General features: G+C 46.6%; 1 long non-coding RNA gene across 2 annotated transcripts in view; it reads right to left on the bottom strand.

The window, feature by feature from the left end:
- Positions 1–19,679, bottom strand: part of LOC148685350 (uncharacterized) — a 44,014-nt gene extending 24,335 nt beyond the window's left edge. For both annotated transcript variants that reach the window (XR_015950382.1, XR_015950381.1), the window contains exon 1: positions 19,542–19,679. This is a non-coding gene — a long non-coding RNA (uncharacterized LOC148685350). The remainder of the gene's footprint in view (positions 1–19,541) is intronic.
- Positions 19,680–24,925: the final 5,246 nt, after the last annotated feature.

The following is a 24,925-nucleotide window of genomic DNA, read 5'->3' as shown; positions in this document are numbered from 1 at the left end:
GGGATGTGTTTCCAACCCATTTCAGATGGATACCATCCATTTGTTTCTGAAAGTTGCCGTCTGCACACTGGATAGTGGGGTTGGTGCGGCACGCACACCGCTACTGCCGCTGCCCATTTTTTTGCTGTCACAAATGCTAGATCCCCAAAGAATACAGGCAAGGCAGCTGGAGGAGCTGCTGTTTCATGCTCCAGCTCCTTCCACCTCAGGCCATCCATGCTTCGGAATTCTATCAGCTCTGTAATGACTCTATTACAATGCTGAGCCATGTGCTCACAGCAGCTCCCACAGGTTGGAACACAGAAAGCCAGAAAGGAGTTTTGCAGGAGGGGAGAGATATTGCTTGCATCTGGGCCCTTATATGTCGGCATCCAAACTCCATTGCCTCTCTTAATACTCTGCAGAAGGGCATTGTCCCATCAAAGAATACTGGATTCAGTGCCAACAGGCCTTAGCCCCATTCTGGAATACTTAGGGCGGGAGATTAGAACTGTCTTTAAAATTTAGCTTCCTCCCCAGTGTGAAAGGCCCCTGTTTTGGAAGTAACCAGTCACTGCCCTTTTTAACACACACACACACACACACACACACAGGATCCGAAGGCAAGTACTTCCAGGTCAAAGGGCCAGGATTGCAAGATTTTTTGTTACAGATTAGGGACTGGAGATCTGTTTCATTTATAATATATAACAATGTACTTTCCATGCACCATAACTGCCACACACAGAGAGACCCAATCATTTCCACCTCTGAAGAATTTTAGTTCCTGGTAGAGGGTTAGCAGACTGTGGCGGCTGCAGTGGGAAGGGGGAGAGCTATGGAATGGAGTAGACTGTCTGGCATAGAACTAATAGTTATTATCTACATTAAACACCACGGCTGACAGGTCGGAATTAATTTCTGTGCGGCAAGAGATGAAAGTCCCCCATTTTTCAGGGACATCTACATCATGCAAGCTGGCTAAAGAAAAATAACTTAAACATGATTAAAAATGATCTCCATTTTATTAAAAATAATTCTAATTTATCTCTTCCACTGGTCCCCTGTTTCCTGGGAATAAATTCTGGGAACTGCAGGGAAAGGAAAGCACAGGGAATCGGAGTGCATTCACCATCTCACAATACAGTCCATTATGTTTCATAGCTAAATTATACCAGTTTGTAATGATGAAGACAGAGTCAGAGAATGCCAGCTTTCCCCAACCTGGTGCCCCTCCTGTGTGCATAGTGAGTATAACTCAATAAAGTCTACTTGTACTGAAACCCTACAGGCTAAATTCTCTTCTTTTTAATTTACTTTTTCTCCAGCTATGTTCACACACACACACACACACACACACATTCAGCAACCCAAATGCAGTCCATCAGATCTGTGTTCTGTCTATTTACACACCACACACAGTTTCTTGACCTTTCCCTGACCATTTTTCTATGGAAAAATGATGAGGTATTAGTATCCCAATCCACTAACACAGACTAGGGTAATAAACACCCCACTGGCAAAATCCAATGCAATTCTGGGGTATTTTATGTTACATGTGGTTTTTCATTTCCAGAATGACAACATTAAGTGTTAACTGGCTGAAATTTGGGGGTGTCGTACAGTTGGCAAATTGGGGCTGCCTTGTAGGTCTACTTATGTGTAAACTTCACAAGGGAGGACTACCCTGTAGGTCTACTTGTGTGTAGCCTGCATAATGAAAGGTGTGCCTGGGGTAAGTTTTTCACTCCAGAAAACTGGTTGGAGGTTAAAGGTTGAATCATCAGCTCTCTTTTTTGCTGAGTTAAATGCAGAAAGACAAAAAAATATTTATCTCACTCTCCCTTCAATGCAAGAGCAGAACCTGTGGACAGGGGGGATGAAGCTTCTAACAAACTGCTACTGGCAACCCAATTGAAGCACCCGTCACATGGTAGGCTTGGCAATGGCACAAATGGAAAGGTAGGCAACAGCACAGAGAGGCCAGCTGAATGCAGTAGCAAGTGGCTGCTTCTAGCCTGACATACACACCTCTCTCCATTCTCTCTCTCTCTCTCTCTCTCTCTCTCTCTCTCTCTCTCTCTCTCTCTCTCTCTCTCTCTCTCTCTCGTGTGTGTGTGTGTGTGTGTTTACAGGTAGGTAGCCATAGTTGAAACAAAACAAAATATAAATAAATAAATATGATTGTAGCTCTGGGCCAAACAGGACACTCCATCACAAGCAACAAAGTAATGAGATGGGGCCGGGAGTTGCATTTTGTGGTGCATCAGTATCTGATGTTTTTGTTTCTTGCTTTAACTGATTGATTTAGTAGAGTCCTAGAGCTGTTTGCCTGGAATCAGAGCAGAAATGAGTGTTCTTTGTTTCCCTGCAATCCCAGAGTGCGTGTCTGCCCCTTTATACATAGCACCCACCACGGGTGCCAACTCCCTGGGGTCCCTGGGTGCCCGAGCACTCACAACATTCCCCATGCAGGGGCCGGGCACCCATAGATCTCATTGCACCCATGCCCCCGGGCACCTACAGTTGCGGGGCCAAGTTGGCACTGCTGCCACCCACCCACAAGTGAACATTACAGCCACCAAGTCCTAATATTCAAAACAGTGCCTTGTCGGGTCTTGTTTGCCTGAGACCTTGCTTGGTGGGTTTATTTGGGTGAGTTAGAAAGGGAGAGGCAATGTTGATATTTTGCATAGAAAAAAAGGGGGGTTTCCTCAGGAGTGCCCAGTCGATGTCCAGAGCTCTGGTGGGACTGTTAGCCAGTGGGGGCAGCTGAGGCAATTCTCTATGCCAAACCTGCAGCCAAAAGAGAGGGCAGGAGTACCCCTGCCTTCATGGCATGGGAGTGAATAATTGGGGGTTCTTCAGTGCTGTGCAAGTAGATGCTTGCTGAAAGTATTGCTCTGCTATGGGTGCAGCTGCTGACATTAGCACCCAACCATCCATCCATCAATTAAAGCTGCTGTGAACTTGCACAAGGCGATCCCACCGCCACTGCCCCTTCTCTGTCCCAAAAGGAAGGGATTTTGCCCTTTCCTAAGAACATAAGACGAGACTGGCTCCTGCATCAGGTCTGGCAACCTGTTCTCATAATGGACAGGCAGATGTGCCTCCGGGAAACCTGAAAACAGGACATGATCAAAACAGGCCTCTCCTCGCTTGTGTTCCCCAGCAACGGGTGTACGGAGACATACTGCCTCTGATACTGAAGGTAGAAGACAGGCACAATGGCAAGCTGCCATTGATAGTCTCGCCTTCCTCTGTTACCATGGTGCAATCACCAGTAACTTCACCTTCAAGGCTTTCACAAGACAATTTGCTGCCAGAGACAAAAGGCAAACTGGCAGTCCCTCCCCATTGCACATACTGAAGCCAACTAAAGTAGCAGTTGAATTCAGGGCAGCACCCTCTGCCACATGTGAGGCCGTGGGACAGATTAGAGGGCCCAGGAGAGGTAATGGCTGGGGGTTTCAGGAGGAATAATATCCTGAGCTGTTTTCCTCCCTTGGCCTAATGGTAGGGCCATCCTTGCTGTTCCCTTTCTCAACGGCCCAAGTGACCTCTATCCTCTTAACAAAGTCATTCACATTTGGTAAAAAAAAACCACCATCAACAAACTGTCCTCTTAGCCAAAGGTGGCTCGGAGTCTCTTGGGGCCATTGCTTTGGTCGCTTTCTAGCATCCCATTGGCAGGGCTGGGATGCAAATTGACTGCACCGACGGGGCACATGCAGAGCTCTCTCCTCCTGCCGTTCCCCATCTGCGGCCTTCCACAACTGATGGTGCCAATAAACTGAACTGGCAATGAAAAAACAGGCCTGTCTCCCCCAATTAGTGGTGTGGGACTGAGATTCCGCTGGAGCAAACTGTCGGGGGCAGGGCGATCGATAGTGACATGCAGGAGCATCTGGGCATCTTCAGGAGTCTGACAGTGACTTCAGCATGAGCTCTGTCCCTCCCTCTCCCCCCCCCCTTCTCCTTTCTCAGCCCTTGGTGACCCAAAAGCAAAAAGCAGAAGCTGCTTGCAAAACAGGAGGACTGTGAAACTGGACTTCAGCTTTCGTCAAAAATTGACAAAGTGGATCAATTCTTTGTTTTTCTCCTTTCTCTTATTTCTTTCCAATCCTATGCCTGGGCCTTTATTAGGGTCCAGAGATTGTAAACTCATGGGGGAGAAAGAGGGTTGATTGAGAACCCTGGGTGAGAGACCGGGAAATGCTGGTATGCCAGGATGAGAGGCTGGGAGGAGAAAGGAAAGATCCCAGGTGATCCCACTGGTTTGCTGTAATAACCCTAATATTTGCCAAATACTGTTTGCATATTGTGTACATCAGAACATCACCTGGGGGTGGAAGGATTTCACTTCTCTCTGTTTCTCATTTTTCCAAACTTAAATTCAGTTCTGCATATTTCTGCCCCTGTTTGTGAGACTCAGTTTTTAAATGTTCCTGGTGTGTATTAACTTATAGGCACACTTTTCTGTAATATATGCACTTTTGGAAACATTGGTTGGTTGGAGAAGCACACCACAAAGTTTGGGTAAGTGTGAATTTTGAAGGATGTCTGTATTTCAGTTCCCATTGTTTTGGGAAATGCAAATTTGATAGATTTGCCTTGAAATGTGTTGACATCATCCCAGGCGATATCAGGGTGGGTCAGGGAAGGCTTTAGAACCATCATCTCCCCAAACTCCTCCTTCTCTGGGCATGCCCCTGGAATGGGGCAGTGGAGTATACCAGCCTAGAAGCTGATATACTCACCTATCCAAGACTTTGGATGTGGTGGAGGGATCACTAGGGACTGGAGTCACATTTCAGTCACACAAAAGCCAGTTTTCCACACATATTCAGACCTCCATCCACCGGCAACAAAAGGCAGGTCAATGGCTCATCTCAGCCAAACAAAAGTGCTTGAGGAGTTGTGCAACAAAGAAGGCGTCAGTGAGGGGTGTGGCCCAAGGAAGGGTGTGGCCTAGTGAGAGCCCCCACAAAGCTGAATAGAGGCGTATTTGGCCCCCAGGACTTCTAGTTCCCCAGCCTGTCTTACAACACCCCAATAAGGTAGGCTGATATTGCTCTCCCATTCTCACAGAGCCAAGAGACTGGCTGGCCTCAAGAAGAGGTGCTCTGTTGGAAGAAAAGATGGCAATTTTATTTCTGTGGCTCAAGTGGGGAGGAAAGGGCTGGCGGGTAGCAGCCCTTTGCTTTCCTCCCCCCTAGGGCAAATATTTCACAAGCCAGGGAGACAGGTCACAGAATGATATTTGAAGGCTGCACACTGGTCAATAGAAATGCAGTTTTCTTCCACTGAAGGCAAAGGCCCCTGGAAAAGGTCATCCTGCTGGATAGCTTTAGAGTTTATTGACTTGGGCTTCAAACGGCAAAATAATTGAAAGGCTTAATACATCAAATCAATACAAGGTAGGGAAAAGAGGGGACAGAACAGGGACGGAAGAGGGACAGGGAGACCGAGATGACAGCTGGTGAGTTTAGTGGCTTCTTGCCCAAAGAAAGGCTGGAGAGAAAAATCCTCTGAATACTTTCAGTTTCTTGGAGGCAGCAATTTTGGCATGTGTCAAATCCTAGAGGGGTGGGCCTGTTGCAGCAAAACCCAGAAAGGGTTTTATGGCTTACCGACTGGGCACATTTGTGGGAAGGGCCATAGCTCAGTGGTAGTGGATTTGCTTTACATGCAGAAGGTCCAGGGTTCAATCCCTCTTGGGGCTGGGAGAGAACCCTGCCTGAAACCCTGGAGAGCCACTGCCAGTCAGAATGGACAATGCTGTACTGGATGGAGGATTTGTCTGACTCTGTATAAGGCAGCTTCCTATGTTCCTATTGTGGCAGAAACATATATGCACTAGAGGCAGCTTCTTCAGGTGCGTGAAACATTGGCCTTGATTTGCAGTTATATATGTGCACACATGCCTGCACACACAGGCAAAGAGAAACAATTGTGTGGTCAGGAGCACAAAAGCGACAAAAGGAGCTGGAAAGAATGCCTGAGACATTTCTCTGCAAAATGTTTCCACCTTTTGAAATGGGGTATCTTGAATTTCCTTAACCTTTTGCCCTACATTCACTGTGTATATTTTTATATCCATGAAGAACACTTCATGAATTTAAATAAAAAAATTCCTTCAGTAGCACCTTAAAGACCAACTAAGTTTTTATTTTGGTATGAGCTTTCGTGTGCATGCACACTTCTTCAGATGAAGAAGTGTGCATGCACACGAAAGCTCATACCAAAATAAAAACTTAGTTGGTCTTTAAGGTGCTACTGAAGGAATTTTTTTATTTTACTTCGATCCAGACCAACACGGCTACCTACCTGTAACCAGAACTTCATGAATTTGACAATGTGAGCTATCAGCCATAAATGCAGCAATACATTTGTTAGGTCTACAAGGTGCCAAATAAATATTAGATGGTTTAACATTAATCTGGACGTGCCCCTGGGACCTGCCCTCTTTTCCTGAATGACAGGAGGTTTTGAGACAGGATTGTGATGGTCTCATGGCCACCCAGATGTGGTTGAACTGCAACTTACATCAACCTTCACCACTCTCCATTCTGACTGAACCACTCACTCCTGCTGTTTGCCAACTGTGCTGGAGGGTGGAGTCCTCCCTCACCAGGCCCTTAGTTTCAAGTCCTCTATTAGAAAGAAGAAGGAGAACCCTCTCCTCTGGTGATGGCATCAGCTGGTCCCCTGTGGACCTTAACTGTCACATTGGCCTGACAAGAAGCCAGCAGGTGCCCCCTGGGCCTCTAAAGGCTTCCCTCTGTGCCCCCATCCCAACATGCTTGGGCAACAACTACAGTGGAACTTCGGTTTGCGACCACCTCCATTTACGACGAACTCGGAGAGCGACCGCCGCGGACCCGGAAATATTTACATCCGGGTTCCACACGCGCAGATGCGCAGAAGCGATCTGCACAGCACATGTGCAGAAGCGGTCTATCGGTGCTTCGCACACACGCAGAAGTGTGCCTTCGGCGAGCGACAAACTCGGGGAGCGGCCGGCTCCCCGGAACGGATCGTCATCATAAACCAAGGTACCACTGTACTAGCTACATCACAGGTTACCAGGTTATTTCTTGCAGGCCCACCAAAGCCTATTGTAAGAACCAGATAACATTAGGGATGGATGTCTGAGTTTGCTTGCTCTCCTCTCCTCTTCCCTCCGTGTCCCATTTTCTTTTTGTGCCTTTTTTCTTCATCTTTTTAAAGACTAAATAAAAATAAAAAATCCTTCCAGTAGCACCTTAGAGACCAACTAAGTTTGTCATAGGTATGAGCTTTCGTGTGCATGCACACTTCTTCAGATACCTGTAAGCCTGAGGGCAGAGGCTGAGCTGTTTTTCTTGATGTAAGCCTCCCTGGCCAAAAATAAATGAGTAAACTATGTTTTCTTCACTACAACTCCATGCTCTGCTAACCAGACCTCATGCAAAACTCTGCAAAAACTATGGTTGAGGGAAGAGGCAGCCAGCCAGATGCAAAATAGACACTTGAGGGGTGGAGGCAATTGACAACTTCACCTCTGTGAGCCACACATTGCTGTGACTTTCATGTTGAAGTCGACCTCTAGTCAGGACTTCTTTTTTATTTGTTTTTTTAAAAAAAAATTAAGTGAAAAACAGGTACAAAAACATGAACAGCAGTTGACATACATCAAGTCGCTGAATGAGCCATTTGAAAAGGAAGATCAAAGAAAAGATCAAGGCTGGGAACAAAAGAGAAGCAGGTCAGAGGCAAGGGCAAGATGACAAGGACAAAGGAAAATTATACAGAGAACAACATGAGGATGAAAGTCTGTTCAGGCCAAGGAGAGAAGCCAAGTGGTCAAGGACATCAAAAGGAAATGACATGCCTCTCCAATAAGCTCACTTTTAGGCAAAATAAAAGGTCTGAGATGTTGTACAGGAAGGAACAGAAGAAGCTTCCTATTGGGAGTCAAGAACACCAGTCCCCCAAGCTCAATATTGTCTCCACTGACTGCAGTGGCTCTTCAGGGTTTCAGGCAAGGTTCTCTCCTAGCCCTACCTGGAGATGCCATTGAGGATTGAACTTGGGACCTTCTGCGCATATATATCTATATACGGTAAAAACACACACAATATTTATTAGGTTTCCATTTTATCACATTTATACAAATCCTTATCATTACATATTTGCTCAATCGAGCTTCGACTTCCCTCCCTCCCATCTCATGGATGGTTTCTGTAAGGGGGAGAGACTACAGAGCACCTCCCCCTAACATCAAGAGTAGCTCCTCACAGAGTAGCGAAGGAAACACAGACTCGGGGGAAAGAAGTCAGGACACGGAGAGAGAGTGCCCAGGCTCAGGCAGGATGAAAGAGCCCAGACTCCACAGACGGGAGGAGAGAGAAGGGGACAAGGGGGAGAGGGAAAACATGGAACGCAGACCCTTTCCTCCGGTTCCAGAATTACGAAGAAGACGAAAGGGGAGGAGATTCAGTGTCCCGCGCCTTTTATGTTGGGGGCGTTCGCGCCGAGGGGCACTTCCGGATTCTGCATCGGAGTAAGGAGACATGTTTCTGCACCTGCTTCACTGTATATATCAGCACCAATAAACACGTTATGGAAAAGTGACCTGAGGAGCGTCGTTACTCTAGAGTAGTCGCAAGAAACCCCTGACAGTTTCCATAATTCATTATTACTTCATAGCATTTATACACTTTCCCATTTACGTTTCACTCCTTCTGCTAATCACAAATTTTTAAAGAAATATAAAAAGGTACAAATCCTTAACATGGCAAGTTTCCTTACAACCCTGCTAGTGTTGTTAATTGTTTGCAATTGTCCTTCAGATATTGTACAAATTTACTCCAGTCTTTTTGGAAAGCTTGATCACGCTGGTTTTGGATTTTTCCAGTCAGCCTTGCCAATTCTGCCATATCCATCATCTTCGTCTGCCACTCTTCTAGCAATGGAATTTCCTGTTGCTTCCATTTTTGGACTAAAAGAGTTCTTGCTGCTCTTGTCGCATACATAAACAGTTTTATATCTCTCTTTGGGATCTCATTCCCTACTATACCTAATGGAAATGGCTCTGATTTTTTCACAAATGTATTTTTAAACATTTTCTTTAACTCATTATATATCATTTCCCAGTAAGCTTTTACCTTACAACAAGTCCACCACATGGGATTAAAAAAAATTGGGACCTTCTGCATATAAGGCAGATGCTCTGCCACTATATGCAGCAAAGTCTTCTGGCTTGGCAACATCCCTGAGGACTTTGAGATAGTGCGCAAGTTTCTCATCTTTCCCAAATGATAAATGAAGCATCTTTCCAACCCGAGGTGATGATTAGCTTGGCATTGACTAGTAGGTAAATAATACAGTGGTACCTCGGGTTAAGACCTTAATTCGTTCTGGAGGTCCATTCTTAACCTGAAACTGTTCATAACCTGAGGTACCACTTTAGCTAATGGGGCCTCCCACTGCCGCAATGCCGCCACTACATGATTTCTATTCTCAGCCTGAAGCAAAGTTCTTAACCCGAGGTACTATTTCTGGGTAAGCAGAGTCTGTAACCTGAAGCGTCTGTAACCTGAAGCATCTGTAACCTGAGGTACCACTGTAAGGGGATTCAAAGGGGAAAACATCTGGAAGGCACTAGGTTGGGGCACCAGGTTGGGGATGTTGTCAGAATCTTAGTTGGTGGCCTCTTGAACCATCACCTCCATGAATACTCTGCTCTAAATGTGGCTCGCACCTTCCTAATCAGAGACACAATAGATCTAACTTATGTCCCTGCCTTATTTGCTTCACAGGGTATTCTGAAATCCATTTCCAGGAGAGAGCACAATATGAAGATGAGAAGAATTGTCCACCCCCTCAGTGCAGCTGAGATGTTATTAAACCCCACACAGCTGCTTATTGGTCTAGGTTTTTTTTGAAGTTCCTGTGTACCTACATGTTTGTATACACAGGCACACCAAAGAGCTGTTGCTCGGTCATTTTATGAGTGTTAATTACACGACTCTTCTATTTGCTGGATTACATTGCCGTTGCTCTTAATTCGTGCGGCTTGCCGCAGGTGCTGGATGGTATTATTAACTTTTTAATGTGGCACATTAACAGCTCTGCAAGTTTGTTTTCCTCACTGTTGATGGATATTTAATTGGTGAGCTGTTGCTAGAGTGGAAAGGAGGGGTATCGAGTAGGAATCCAGTGCATTGTTGAATATGTCTGCTGAAACTTGCCAAATATCTTAAATAAACATGAGAACATCAGTGCTTACCAAAGCTTTCTGTGACAGAGCAGAGGAACACCTATCTTTGGGCTGTTTGTGGAAGGAGGGACATGCTTTGGAAATTTGAGGAGGGAGGGTTACGCCTTGACCCATTGTCAGGAAATCTCAGCTTAAGCTCCTGGGTAGGCTGCAAGGGTGGGCAATGAAAACACCACCACAGCAAAAGAACTAAAGAGATGTCTGCACTTTGATCTGTGCCTGCTCTCCCCCAGTCAGGGCTGACTCTACCATTAGGCAGAGTGAGGAGGAAGCCTCAGGAGGGAGATGCTGGGAGGCAGGCAGGAGCAGTGGGGTGTTGGGAAAAGGGCTGTGTACACCGGTGCCCTGCTACCCAAAACTAAATGGTGCCCTCAGGTGCAGTAGATGATGTGTCTCCTTGCGAGCGTTGAATTATGAGTCAACTACTACTCTGGTTGCATTCAGGTGAGGCCACCATCTTGTTCTCAGTCTGAGGCAGCAAGGTGTGTCCTGCCCACATTCTGGGGATACTCACAGGGACAGTGGAACAGACTCCCTTAGGAAGTTGTGGAGTCTCCTTCATTGAAGGTTTTTAAGCAAAGGTTGGATAGTCATCCGTCACGGAATGTTTTACTTGAGATTCCTGCATTTTGGGGGTTGGGCTAAATGACTCATGGGGCACCTTCAAAATCTACAGTTCTATGGTCCTATGAAAGCTATGATTCTATGGCTACTAGCCATGATGGCTATGTCCTGCTTACATGGTCAGAGGCAATAATGCTTCTGTAAACCAGTTGCAGGAAACTGCAGGAGGGGAGAGTGTTCTGGGGGTCAGGTCCTACTTGTGTGTTTCCCACAGGCATCTGGTTGGCCACTGTAAAGGCAGGATGCTGGGCTAGAGGAGCCTTTGGTCTGATCCAGCAGGGCTCTTCTTATGTTCCTATGGCCGATACATTCATATTCACACCCCCTTGGATACAATGTAGTACCGATGAACATCATTCTCACTCCCATGTGTGTTGAGGTTCACAACCACTGGTTCCTCTCTGACAGCACATGGTTTGCATACAGATATCTTTCCTTGGACTTGAGCAAGATAATTTTGGGTTGGAAGGGCAATGGGTTGATGTATTCCCTTTCTCTCCCCACAACTGCCACCCAATTCAAAAAGGGAGCAATTTTACAAGGGTTCCTTTAGCCCCCAGTGACATCATTACAGAGGCACAATAGATTGGCAATGTGACAAAAACATGCTGGTCAACCCTGATTGTCTAGGACAGTTCTTGTTTAACACACACCCAAGGTAAACAACAACAACAACAACAACGTTTTTAAAATGACACTGAAGCTACTGACACAGGGGGGGCGACAAAGAGAACTGAATGGGCACTAAAAATATAAGGGGGGGGTATTTGAAATCTTCCAAGGATCCTTTTGTGCCGAAAGGGTTCTCACACACTCCAAATTATTCATCACAGAATTGCTCATGAGTCCCTCGCATTCCAAGTTCTCAGGGGTCGCTGTAAGTTCGAAGCCAGATTGAATGGTTTCAGGACTGAATTTTGGTGCAGTTGGTTGGGACTGCTGGGACTTATAGTTCAAAACATCTGGAGGGCACCAGGTTATAAGAGGCAGCTTTTGAGAATCTTCACCCAGATTCACCCCCTAGACTCGAGATAAACAGACAGCTCAGCTCTTTTTCATGTGAACACACAGCCCTTCCACAGCTCCTGCAGAGACAAATATCTGTGCTGCCTCCACTCCACCCCACCCCACCCCTCCAAATAACCCACAGTCATTTTCCGGATGTCATTGACCTTCTCAGGGGAGCTGTTCAGATTGAAACATACTAGGCCGTTTGTTTTAATTAGACGGACTTAATTGGCTGCATTCTAAGGGGGGGATTATTCTTGAGGATCAATGAACTTCTTGTTCCTCACAACAACATTGATCCAGCTCAGATAACTCACCCACAGTTGGGAGGGGCAGACAATCACAAGGAAGAGGTGCAACTTGGGCAGTGGGAATCCAGGATGTGCCTCAAGACAAGGTACCTCTTGAGACCCTTCTTCTACACAATACAAGGGGAAGAGCTGCATAACAGAGCATGCTGCTAGTCCTCAAACTGGCCTAAGGAGTGATTGAAAAGGTGATGCTCAGCTGCTCCTATCAGAGATGAAATTAAAATTTCAAAAACCTTTGAGACACGGGGAATTTCAAAATTTCAAAATTTATAGACTGATGTTGGGATTTGCTATCTTTTTTATGTTTTGCTCACTAAATATATGAGAGTAATGCAAAGCATCTCAGCTTGCTGTCAGATACCATCAGATTTCCATTGCTGCATGTCAGACATCACTGTATGTCACTTGTATGTCACTTGTCAAACTTGTCAAAGCCAAATACTGAGCGCTGTGCAAAAAGTGTTGGATATCAAATGTTGGTTCTAAAGAGTTGGTATTCACAGAAGAGCACACCCAGAAAACAGCTGTAGAATATCTACCATCAGAATTTGCAGATGTGACAAGACTGCAGCCTTCTAGATGTTGTTGGACTCCAACTCCCATCAGCCCCAGGCAGAATGGTCATTGGTCAGGAACGATGGGAAATGGAGGTCAATGGGAGGCTTCCCACCCATGATATAGAGCAGTGGTTCCCAACTGGTGGTCTGTAGACCCCAGGGGGTTCATGTAAACCACCTAGGGAATCCTTGGTAACATTCACATAACAAAAACTACTATAGAGATATCAACAATTTCAAAAGTTGGTGAGTCCATGGCTTGGATTTAAAAAAAAACAGGGGCCCGCAGTACTTAGCTAATTGGGAACCACTGATAAAGAGCATTTCAAGTTTGCAGAGTTACTCACAAATTCTCAATTATTTTTAAAATACCCTCAAAAGCAGGATAGCATTATTATCATCAGGGAGAAGAGTACCCCTTACCACCTAGTGAGCCCGTAGCTAAGGTGAGGCTTTGCCCCATGTTGCATCACCCACTGTGACTTCTAACTCCCTTCTACCTGGGCATCAGCCCCCTTACCTATTACTCATCCTGCCTCCCTGTGGCAGCAGGTGTAGTGAGTCTGTCTACCCAGGAGCCTTCTGGTTCTGAGTTACCACACTAGCAAGACATCCCAGAATCCTCCTGGTCCTAGGAATCAGCTGGTACAAGTGAACCAATCTAGTGGCACTGTCTGCTATAAAGCCTCTAGATCTGCTGTCCTCCCCAGTTGAAACAATCCATGGCTGAAAAAGCTTGCCCCAGCTTCTGTACCCAGGCACATGTGTCACCCAGGGCCGTCTTAAGTATATTTGGCGCCCTGGCGTGACGGATCCCTCCGGCGCCCCCGCCCCGCCCTGCCCCGTTTCCCAGCGCGGCGGGCAGCCGGAGTTGCGCGGCCGGGCCGGCGGGCGCAGCTCCACGGCGGGTGGGCGGGCGCCCGGGCGCCCTGCGCCACCCAGCCTAGCCGTAGGGCCGGCCCTGGTGTCACCTCTTATACCGGAGCACCAGAAACTTCTCAGCTTCCTGCAACTTGGAGGTGCTGGGAGCATAAACAGCCCCTCACACACCAGTAATCAACCCACTATCCTGTGGCCTGAAGCATCAATGCCCATTAAAAATGAGAGCCAGGAAATCAATGGACAATAATTCCAGCTGCAAATGGGGAAAGGGGAGGGTGCAAGGTGTTGAGCACGTCCCATCAGGTTCACAAGGGCAGCAGGCAGCAGGCCCCCAGTGCAAAGACAAGGAATCCATCAGCCGGCTTTGCCTTAATAAAGGAGCTGTCTGCTCCATCTCAGAAGCAGTCAATAGGCCTGTAATTTCCCATTTATTTCCGGGATGTCAGGCTTCAAATAATCTCCAGGACAGAAAGAAAAGGAGCAGGAAAGCGTGGGTAAAGAGGGCCACCAGATCCACCCACGGAGGTCATGGGCCCCACCCGTTTCCTCAGGGTCAGACACTCCCTATAATTCTGAGACCCACAGCTGAAGGGCCGGGTCCAATGGGAAATGGGCTCTTTCCTGCCTGTGTGAGATGCTAGAAACAGGGGGCTCCAAGGCCCCATTGGAGTCAGGGTGCACCTGGGCTTAGACACCAAACATTTCCACTTGATGGTGAGCAACCAAGCACCCTGCATCTGCTCAGAGGCACCCTTTCCTTCACATTACTACTCCGCACTCAAGGAGAGATTGACTACATAGAGCAGAAAGCTCTGCCATTCTCTTGGCAAGTGAAACAGCTGTCCCAACATCATTCCCACTTTGCGTGGGATACTCAGAGACATCAGAAAGATCTTTTCCTTCCTTCCTTCCTTCCTTCCGTTACTTTTCTATCCTACTTTTCCTCCAAATTGCTCTTCACCATTTTTTCCCATACAACAACCCTTTGGGGAAGGTTAGGCTGAGCTTTGGTGACTAGCTCAAGGCCACCCAGTCAGCAACATGACCCAATGGGGATTTGAAGCTTAGTTTGCATGCCTCCTCTTGAAAACCCTGCTCTGGAGCTCCGTCTGGACATCAGAAATTATCACCTATTTCTGATGTACAGAAGACTGGTCCAAGCCCAGCCTTGGTTAGGCACCATCCATCAGACACTCCACATCAACATTTGCATGTCAGGCTGAGGATTTTATGGATAGTGTTCTGGGTCAATCCAAACACACCTAAAATAACCCTGGGACAAAGTCCCTTGTGCCAACCTCCATGCCCCAGTGGAGAGAGACTGACACCTGTCAATCTCCTTCTCTGCTCAAGCACTTGGGTTCCCTCAGCATGAATATTCATATGTTTGTGTCAGCATTGTGGAGGCTCTGAGGGGGTCTCTTGATGGGCACCCGGCCCATTAACTATTCATAGAATACACCAGACTAACATGTAAATACTAATTACTTTGGCAGATTGCTGGCTTATTAAGCGGAGATTTCAAGCGTTTCTCAGACAATTATGCCCTGGCAGTGAACAGTCTGGTGGGCACATTCCACAGGCAACACAAAGCCAATTGCCACCTTCCCCCTCCCTCTGGTCCCCTTCTCTTCCTCCATCCCCACTGCAGCATTAAAGTCCCTGCATAAAAAACCAAGGGTGCCTCCTCCTAGCAGTGTCTCTGGCACTGGGGCAGAGCAGGGCTTCATTGGGGTCAGCACCACCAGGGCTTAGCCCCAGAACCTAATTTTAGTGCTAGGTCTCAGCTAGGAAGGCCTTCAGGAATTGTGAAGAAAAGGGTGGTTTTGAGCATATGTGAAATACCCCTCACCAAGGAGTAATCACAAACACACAGAGAGAGAGAGAGAGAGCAGGGATCCTTTACCTTTACTTTTTACCTTGACAAAAAATCACAAACATATGTTTCACATAGATAGGATAGGAGACAATGCCTGCAAGAATAGTTCTAATGCCCCACAAGAGTGTTCTGTTTCTTCATATACAGGAATAGCATATTGGTTGTTTCTTCATTTGTACTGAGCAAAATCTGTCTGCATCAACACAAAAAGCTGTGGCCGGGGGCTTCCCCAAAAACCCAATGGAGAGGCAAGAGCTGTTGAAACATTCATGCTTTGGACCCCCCCCCCCTCCATCCCATGCTCAGGTTGTAGTTATGTGTAAATAAAACCATATATTCTAAAGACACCACAGTCTCCATTGCCCTTCATTCCAAAAACCTGAACCCTGGGAAAGTGCAAAAACTCCTGGTCATGGTCCCTTCCAACTTTTTGATTCTCTGACTCTCTTGCCACTTAGAGAATGGGGTTGGTATAAGAATATATTGTAAGGCTGCCTTGAAATCTTAGACCACAGGACCATTTCAAAAGGGGAAAATCATGCAATACTAACAACAATTATAATGATGATGATGATGATGCTGTTCTCCTTGCTCCAAGCGAGGGTGGACTCTTAACATGGGCCAGAGCTGCTGAAGCTCAAGATGCCACAAGGCTCTCCTTCCAAGCTTTGTCCCCAGCCCAGTGCTCCAAGTAACCTTGAGAATCCAGGTCCGCTGTGGCAGTCAGCCTTACCTGGCCTCACGGAGTGGGGTGCCATGAGGCTTAATTAACATCAGCAAAATGTTTGGAGAGCCATGGTTGAGCAGTTCAGGAAAAATGCAAACAAAGAATTACTGTTAAATCAGCAGAGAAGCCTCTTCAAAGGGAGGGGGGAGTCCCCTGGGAGAGAACCAACTCACAAAGACAGTGGTTTTGACAGTGTTTCAGCTTGTGAAAGGAAACTTGAGAGGACAAGTGGCAAAAGGAAGGGGGGGTAAGGAAGAAGGCCAGCTGTTGCATCCTAATATTCTGCAGTGTTCAAAACAGTATTATCAAACAGACCACTTCTGTGTTTGCATGGCAGTGTCCCCTAGTGGGAACCTGACACTCTTGGCAGGGGTAATTCCCATCATGGTGCCCCCTGGAGGGCAAAGCTAACATTGCTACCGCTGCCTGCCTCTTGCTCCAAGTGCACCTTGTTCTTTGCACCTACACCTGCTTTTAAAAATCTGCGGCACATATTGAAAGGAGCACAAAAAATTCATGGCTTCTGCCACATTCTGAAGGCCTCTCCACTGAGACAGACCTTACAGTTAGAGGCCTCTGGGTATCCCCACATACCAGCTAGTCAAGGCTTCCATGCGTCCTTCCTTTCTCTCCTGTTCCCTCCACTGCCAGATTTAGATGATCAGCTCCCTGGGGCAGAGACCTGGGTGTTTTGGTCAGCTTAAGTTAGGAACAAAGGGAGCCACCTTACAGGTCCGTCAAAGCCAGGCTTGTCTACTCTGACTGGAAGCTGACCTTTCCCATCATCACCTGCTCCCTGTTCCTTTCTAATGAGACATGCTGTTGGGGATTTGAACCTGGGACCTTCAGCATGCAGATCAGGTCCTCTGCCGTTGAGCTATGGTTCTCCCCCAGCCCCCTCTTCCTGGCACTGTGGTAGAAGTTTATAAAATTCTGCATGGCATGGAGAATGCGGATAGAAAAAAGCTTTTTTCCCTTCTCTCATTACACCAAAACTTGTAAAGTTCAAATAAAGCTGAATGTCAGAAGATTTGGGACAGATGAAAGGAAGTACTTCTTCACATGGTGTGTTGTTAACTGTGGGACATTATTGCAGTCAAAACCAACAATTCATGCTTTGCCAGATGGGCACATGAAGGAGCTGAGGTTCACAGAGCTTTCCTGTAAAATTTGCTAGAGAATATTCTGTGAGATCACTTCCTTTGTCTGCCTTGGCAGGAAGCTGTAACACCACATCCTTCCTGCCTGGGCATCTTTTTCTTTCTTCATCATGCTTCCAAGCTGGCCACACATGCATGTCTGAACTCTGCAGCTCAGACACCATTTTTGAACTTAGATTTTGTACTTTCGTAACTTAGATAGTAGCTATAAACCTGCTTGTATTCTGCTACTGTAATTGCTGCTTCAAGATCTAGAGTATGTAATTAAATACTACTTTTATTTCTTCCCAAAACAATGTGTGTGTGATTGCAATACCAGGAAAATTCAGTCTGCCTTAAAGCATCCTGGATTATTGTTTCTAGAAGGTTAAATCAACCTTGGCTTAGCTTTAAGCTGCAAATGATACTACTCTGCTGATCTCACTAACGTGAGCAAGGATGGATAATAACTAAACAATATATCCTCTCCTAGTGTCTAAATCCATTCCTACTTTAACTATGGAACTCACTCCCACAGGAGGCAATGATAGCCACCAGCTTTGATGACTTTAAATGAGGATTTGACTAAATGAGGATTGAAGGATAAGGCTATCAATTTCTGACCATTAGGTCCAGTCGTGACCGACTCTGGGGTTGCAGCGCTCATCTCGCATTATTGGCTGAAGGAGCCGGCGTACAGCTTCCAGGTCATATGGCCAGCATGACAAAGCCGCTTCTGGCGAACCAGAGCAGCACATGGAAACGCCGTTTACCTTCCCACTTGGAGTGGTACCTATTTATCTACTTGCACTTTGATGTGCTTTCGAACTGCTAGGTTGGGCAGGAGCTGGGACCGAGCAACGGGAGCTCACCCCATCGCAGGGATTCGAACCGCCGACCTTCTGATCAGCAAGCCCTAGGCTCTGTGGTTTAACCCACAGAAAGAAACCACCCCAAATCCTCATCTCATCTGTAGCAATTGTAAGTTACAGCCAGGCCCATCCAAACAACAACCATTTTTTTCGATGGTGGCAACAGCAGCAAGGAGAGGCAGCTGCTTTTTATGCCTCATACAAGAGTGATAATCGCACATTTAGAAGCCTTTGAATTGCAAGCAACTCAAGGCCACTGAAATCCCATTAACAAGCCTCTGCGAGATAATTAAACATCAGTTAGTGAAACAGTCATTTAAAGGGGGCGATAAAAGGAACCTGTCAGCTGTATGTGTCCCCACTCTCAGCCCACACACCTCCCAGGCCTGCATTCTTCTTCATCACTCCCAGAATCCTTGAGAAAGGCTGTTTGTGCACACACAAAGGCAGGCAGGCAGGGGAGACCTTGTAAGGAAGAGATCAAACTCATCAGCATGTTGCAGCAAGACAGACGTCTTCACCTGCCTTCTAACATGTGCAAAGCTCAAGCAGAAAAGAGGTGGGAAGGGGGCTGTGGGGGGATCAGTCCAGTCCTCACCGGCTTCCCCTTTCCACACACACCACTCAGAAGAAGAGTCCTGCTGGGTCAGATCCAGCAGCCAGCTAGATGGTTCTGGGCAGCTCACAAGGAGGAGGATACATGGAAATCACAGCCTGCCAGTAGGGCTCCCCCTATACCAGCCTCTCCTTCCACCATTTGGATTAGTAATGTGCCAAACCCTGTCCTTCAATTTCCCAAAAGTTTTCTTCCCCCCATGAAAGAGGTTTCTGTTTTATTTTATTTTCCCATTCTCACCCTGCATCCCGGGAATGCAACTTGGCACTGAAAAGAACTTCTAGGGCCAAACTCTGGTAAACCTTGGATTAAGCTAAATGCAGGCAAAATGCCATACAAATTCAACTACAATGTTCAGGAAAGCACAGAGTGTGTTGGAGAGAGGGGTTTGGAAAAGAGATTCTTCTTAGCAGAGTTAGCACAATGGTGATTACTCCAGGCACATTAAAACTTTGTTAGATTTACATCTGCCCTAATCTAACTTTAAACAAACATTCCCCATGAAAATACATCAGCTAAAATAAATCACAGGCACTTAGCTTTGCAAATAAGTGAATGTTTTACTTAAAGAGCTTCAAGAAGTAACAGCAAACAAGTTTCCATCCATTGGCAGTACTGTAAAGTGAAAATGAAAAAAGCTTCCAAATGACTTAAAAAGAAAAACAACTTTGTTTCCTTACCAAAAGCATCATGCAGTCTTTAGCTTAGCAAAGATGCATGCTTTAAAATCTCCCTTTGGGGGAGATTCAGTTCACCTGGTTTTTCTTGCTGTTGGAAGCCATAGCCACGTGGCTCCTTCCTTGTTCCAGGAAGCATGGAGAGAGGGTTCCAGGAAGCATGGAGGGAGAGAGGGAGAGAGAGGGAGAGAGGGAGAGGGAGGGAGGGAGGGAGGGAGAGAGAGAGAGAGAGAGAGAGAGAGAGAGAGAGAGAGAGAGAGAGAGAGAGAGAGAATGGGAGGGAGGAAACAAAAGGCTGCAGGAAGCCCGTTAAGATGCTCCACCACCCCTCACTGGCAACCTGAGCTCAAGTTAACCCTTGCATGCATGCAAGTGTAAGTCAGTAACTGTGTATTACAACAGAGTGAAATAGTCACAGTCCCATCACCTTGTTCCTGGCTTTGTCTCCAGGCAAGTGATGTCCGAAGGGCTGTGCCAAATGGTTTCCAATTTCAATTTCCAGTCTGAAAATTCCCCCCAAAGTTGCTAAGATTTAATTCAATCCTACCAAAACGTTCCTCAAAAGCAATGGTAACTATATAGTTAACATTTTTAAAACCACATGAAGTCGGCAGCAACATGTGGCATGCCTCAATTTTACATGGGCAGATGCAGTTCAAATGTGCCACCGTCTCTTTACCAACCTTAAGTCCATTCTCCCATCATTCCATGTCTCTGCCATCCCTCACTGACACAAAGGTTCTGGGCAAGCATCACCTCTTGCACTGACCTCGACCCTCCTGCTCTGGTGTGGAGACAAGCTGGACAAGGAAGCCAGTGAGGGCAGATTGGAATGTCAGCTGTCCATCAAACATCCTTGTGGAACTTCAGAGGGCATCTCTCTGACCTCTCTCTCGGTTTGCCTTTCTGGCATGGGAGAGATCTTGCTTTGGAAAGACCAAGCTTCTCATACACATGTGTGCATGTACATGCACTGGAGCTACTCACAGTCCGCTCAAAAAGCTGAGAGGTGAGACACCCTGGGGAAAAAGTTTATAAATACCAGCACAGGTGGAGAGGAGGGCAGAAAGGAAACTGAAGAGCCCCAGTAGAAACTTGGGAAGCCTCCAGGCATCCTTTGAATTTTGCATTCCTGAAGATTTGTGTTCATGTTGCTGTTGAGGCAGTCATATGCAGTTCTGCTTTTAATACTGTGTCTGTGCAAGAGGGAGTTGTGTTTAGTGGGAGTGGGGTTATTGGTTGAGTTTGGTTTGTTCTTGTTTTTATTATGTATCTTGTGTTTTTATTTTGTGAATTGTCTTGTGATCTTCGGATGAAGGGTGGTATACAAATTAATTGATTGATTGATTGATTGATCTGATCAGAGCAGCGGCACTGGGAGAACAAGGGGAGCTACTCTTTCCCCCTATCTAAACTACCCCCACTCCCCCATGAAATTTCCCCAATTTAAAGTGCCCCAATGCTGCCAATAGTCCCCCAACCCAATGGAAAAATAGAGGTATCTGTCACATGCAATCTAATTTTTTGGGCACTGCAGGTGCTCACAGGATCCTTGGGGGATGATTTAGATCTGAAAAGTGGTGCAAAAGGAGCAGGTTAACCCCCCCACACACACACACACCCCACCCCACCCCACCTGGGTATTTCAGTGCACAAAAACGTACCCCTGAGGCTTCATTTTTGCTATTTAAAATAGCCAGCGTACGCAGATCTCCCTCTTTGCGCCTGTTTTGACCCTCCACCCTCCCCCAGGAGTTGGCAGGGATCGTGTCATCAAGCCGAAGCCGCCTCTCCCCTCCTGCCTAATTGCCCTTAAATAAAACTCAGCTCACTGCTCAAAGGAAATCGATTCAATTTAGTAAAGAGCTCCAAGGACTGAAGATTGGGAGGTGTGTGTTAGAAACAAACAAAATCAGAGGAGGGACACTGCTGAGTTACATGATTAGGAGGCTTGGGCTTGCCACATCTGAGAGAGAGAGAGAGAGAGAGAGAGAGAGAGAGAGAGAGAGAGAGAGAGAGAGAGAGGGAGGGAGGGAGGGAGGGAGGGAGGGAGAGAGACTTGGCCGAAACATAGCCAGTGGATTCTTCTGGCTTGTTTTTGACCCCTCTCAGAAAGCTGACAGAGAGAACTGCCCAGTGGCTACAAAGGAGGAGGCCTGCTGTGTCTCTGAATGATTCCCTGACCTGGCCTTGACCCTTTCCCCATCAGGCTCACTAGGGATAAATAATCAGTGTTGGGTGTGAATGGGCCAGATCATGGGTGCCACAGCACTCCAATTGTTGTGCTCTGGAGTTGGGCCTCACATGTAAGCCAACCTGCCAGCCTCTCTCACCCCACATGTTGACAGCTAAATCACTGCAAGACAGATAGAAAGAACGGGAGAGAATGGGAGATATTGATGCCTGAAGCATGTAATAAGGCCAAGGTTTCCCCACCTCTACTACAGAACTAGCCACTCCCCAAGGAGTCTGCCCACTGCTTCTGTGTGTGAGTCACCGCTCTGACCTTGCCTCATTCCCAATGGCCTTCACTGGGGGCAGGGTGATTTTGGATTCTACAGTCACTCCCTGACACAAGTTGCAGGAGGATCACCATCTGTTAGAGAAGACACACACACACACAACACCGTGGCTTACAAAGAAGCACAGCGAGTGGTCTCCTCTGAAGGAGGACGTTCTTCTCAGGCACTCTAAAAGTAGGTCTTTATGGGAGAAGGTGTGGCCAGATTCCAGAACTGGAAAGAGCACCTTGGAGTTTCCTAGAGAGGAATCCAAACTGCATAGGACAATGGCCATAGAAGGAGTGTCTCCCTACAGAGACGGGTTTGGTCACGCTGGTCACAGAGTATCAGGAGTGCTACAGGAGGGCAGAGCAGCTATGATTTAGAATGGAGCACAAGAGGCAGGAGGAACACAGGGCATCACTGAAGTAAGAGACCCCAAAGTCCACCACTGCTCCCTAGTTTGCTTATCACTTTCCTTCAGCCATGCAGGAGGGGCCCTGAATCAGATTGGAGCATCAACTACAGGAGGGGAGGGGTGACATTCTTTCCAAATAGCCCATTTCCCAATCAAACATCTCCCTCGATTGCTGTTCCAATCAGATTCAGAGCATGCACAAAGCTGCAATATTTAAAGAAGAGGAGGAGGAGGAGGAAGAGGAGTCCCTCCCCCTGTCTGCCTCATTACACTCTAGTTAAGCCCCCAATTAGCCCACTGATCAGCAGGGAGGAGGGAGAATTTTGGGTTGGCTCTCATGTTAGCATGTATCTACAGTGGTACCTCTGTTTATGAACACAATTGGTTCTGAAAGTCTGTTCATAAACTGAAGCATTCATAAACTGAAGCGAAGTTTCCCATTGAAAGTAATGGAAAGTGGATTAATCTGTTCCAGACAGTCCGTGGAGTACTTAAACTGAAGCGTTCATAAACTGAAGCGAACTTTCCCATTGAAAGTAATGGAAAGTGGATTAATCCGTTCCAGACGGGTCCACGGAGTACTTAAACTGAAGCGTTCATAAACTGAAGCATGGGTGTAATTGGTTCCGGAAGTCTGTTCATAAACTGAAGCGTTCATAAACTGAAGCGAACTTTCCCATTGAAAGTAATGGAAAATGAATTAATCTGTTCCAGATGGGTCTGTGGCGTTCATAAACCGAAAATTCATAAACCGAGGTGTTCATAAACCGAGGTTCCACTGTACTTCAATTGCACTTTCTGAAACAATATATGAACTAAATACAGGTACCCTTCGAAATTCACACTTTTCTGAATTTTGCAATGAGGTTCGCCTACAAAGAAGAATTTGCATTATTTGGGGGAAGCATGCATAAAATCACATGTGTTCATGACAATAGCTAAAAAAAGTTATTATACTGGGAAATTGCTTGGAAAAAAATGTGTGTAACAGACAAAACTGCACCCAAACGTGTGTATATAGGTAGACAGGAGCCCTGAAATGTGCATTGTTTTTTCTGGGAACTTTCAAAAGTAATTTGAAACTGTTGCAGAAGTGTTATGAACTGAACTTAAGGCTGTGGAAACTGAGGCCACATTCACACCATCCATTTAAAACACCATAATACCAATTCAAACAGCCATGGCTTCCCCCCCCCCAAAGAATTCTGGGAGCTTTAAATGCCTGGTGTGAATATGGCCTGAGAGAAACCCAAATTGACAGATTCACCCATCCCTGCCAATGGGACTCAGAGGCACTTTGCTTTTCTCGGCATCCCAGCTGGAGAATGGGAAAAGGGCACAATTCAAGGCCACACCATGGAGTCAGAATTTCACCCCTTTAATGAATGTGCACATTGCTTCTCTGGAGCACACAAAATTCTCCTTATGGAAATCAACAGCCTCCGTGGTTCAGGCCTGTCCCTCCTTTGTGCAGCTTTCATCTCTAATGTCGGAGAAGCCAGAGACCACACATATTGGAGTTTATTCCCCAAGGGATGTTAAGTACAGAGCAAAGAGGAATCCTTCTGTCTATTGAGTTCTGTGTGCACCATGTGGAAGACAAGCAGGCTCAAGTGAAGGCAGTAGTTGCTATAGAGATACTGGAAGGGTGGAGGGGTGGGGAGAGTGGAGTAGAGAGAGAGAGAGAGAAGTTGAGTCTCTGCACTGAAGCCAAGAAAGAATTGAACCTCGCTCATTCTCTCACAGGGAAACAGAAATTGCCAATGTGTTCCTACACAATATAGATTACAAGAAAGGTCTTGACACTGAACGTTTTTGGACATGTTTCCTTCAAAATGAGGGGCATGGGGTGCACAGAAGGATTTTCCACACCACTCTGGTAGACAACTTTAGCTAGGAACGTAATTCACATTGGTCCCTAGAGTGCTTAGAGTGTCAGACTAGACTCTGGGAGACCCGGGTTCAAATCCCCACTCGGCTACAAAGCTCACTGGTTGACTTTAAGCCAGTCACCGCCTCTCAGGCTAACCTACCTCACAGAGTTGTTGCATGGGGGAAAGGAGAAAGGAAGCCCTGCGTGTTGTCTTGAGCTCCTGAGGTAAAAGGTGGAATGTAAATGTAGCCCCAAAAAATGAAAATAAATAAGTGGACAAGTCTGAAAATGGGTCATTGTTACACAGTCAAAATCTTGACACATGAAGTTACCTCAGAACAGAGGCCAGCACGAGCCACAGCAAAGAAGCCACATGTGGAAAGGCCCACTGGGCTGTGGACTTTCTGTTCCCCTTGACACACTTGTGGCCTGAAAAAGCTGAAAGGAAGGTCATTTGTAGGCCTACATCTCTTCTTCAAAATGGGACAGGGGAGCAGAGAGTGATTCAAAACGTTCTTACAAGAATCCAGTTTAAAACCTTTCTCCTCATTCATGGGAGAGGGGAGTTTTCACTAAATGGCTCAGCCAATTCAGC

The sequence above is a fragment of the Zootoca vivipara genome, chromosome 6 (assembly GCF_965207765.1).
Source record: "Zootoca vivipara chromosome 6, rZooViv2.hap1.1, whole genome shotgun sequence".
Taxonomy (NCBI): Eukaryota; Metazoa; Chordata; class Lepidosauria; order Squamata; family Lacertidae; genus Zootoca; species Zootoca vivipara.
This window is presented reverse-complemented; position numbering and strand designations above follow the sequence as displayed.